Genomic DNA, 1,402 nt, shown 5'->3' on the forward strand with positions numbered 1-1,402 from the left:
AAAAATTAAAATCAAAAAAAAGAAAACGTTTTATTGTACTTCCCTAATGGTGGAAATAGTTTCAGACATAAAAAGGCATTCAGCTGGCGACTTCCCAGGCGTCAAAAATTAACAGCCACTACATTTTATTCTGAGGAATTAATGGAAAATTTTACATGGTGGTGTAAAATGCAGGGGACAAGTTGAAGGACAGGATTCTTCATGGAAGAGCTCAGCCCCTCGTCTGTGTCTGCTCTGAGCAGGAGCCACAGGGCCTCAGGGCCTGGAGGGGAGGTGCGGGGGACAGGCTCCAAAGCCTCACATTTGACCTTGCCTTGATGAGCTGGCATCTTTCCTGCATGCCTCTCTTCCCTTGAAATCATTGGTGTGGTGAGAACTTCAGCCCAAGGGGCAGCGGGCCTAGGTTCTACTCCTGGTTCTGCCTCAGTCTCTCCATCTGTGAAATGGCCACAAGAGCCCTGGGAACTCTCTGGCCCCTGGGTTAGATACAAGGTGTCCCCCAAAAGCTCACCTGTGAGACAATGCAAGACTATGACGAGATTATGAGAGTCGTAACTTAATTAGTGGATTAATCCACTGATACGGATTAACTGGGTGGTAACTATAGGCAGGTGGGTGTGGCTGGAGGGAGTAGATCACTGGAGGTGTGACTGTGGGGTTTATATTTTTCTCTGCTTGCTGGTTGCCTGTCCTGAGCTGCTTTCCTCTACCACACCTTCTGCCGTATATTCCACCTCACTCGGGCCCAGAGCCATGGAGTCGGCAGACCACGGACTGAACCTCTGAAACCTTGAGCCAGAATAAGCTTTTCCTGCTCTAAGTTGTTTGTTTGTTTGTTTTTGGTACCAGGGATTGAACCTAGGGTGCTTAACCACTGAGCCACATCCTCAGCCCTTTTTTACGTTTTATTTAGAGACAGGTTGCTTAAGGCCTCAATGAGTTGCTGAGGCTGACTTTGAACGCACAGTCCTCCTGCCTCAGCCTCCCAGGTTGCTGGGACTACAGGTGTGCACTACTATGCCCGGCTTCTAAGTTGTTCTTGTCAATCCTTTTGGTCACAGCCGAGAAAAGCCGACTGAAACACACGGTCATGGTTTTCACCTGTAAACCTGAACAGGAACCTGGGCTTCGGAGCTGAGGAGACCTGGGCTCAAATCCTAGTTCGGCCACTTATTGGATTTCTAGCCTTAGTCCAGTCGCCTTTTGGAGCCTCAGCTTCCACCCCTGTCAGGCTGACTGGAGCACCTGGACTCTGATTCATCCCGTCTCCTCTAGTTTGGGGACCTCCCAGGTGAACTGAACTCCCAAGGACACAGGCTCTAGCTCCTCCTAGTTCTTTCTTTTTTTTCTTTTTTCTTTTCTTTCTTTTTCTTTTTTTTTTTTTTTTTTTTTTTTTTTTTTT

This window comes from Marmota marmota, unplaced genomic scaffold (genome assembly GCF_001458135.2).
Source record: "Marmota marmota marmota unplaced genomic scaffold, marMar, whole genome shotgun sequence".
NCBI classification, from domain to species: domain Eukaryota; kingdom Metazoa; phylum Chordata; class Mammalia; order Rodentia; family Sciuridae; genus Marmota; species Marmota marmota.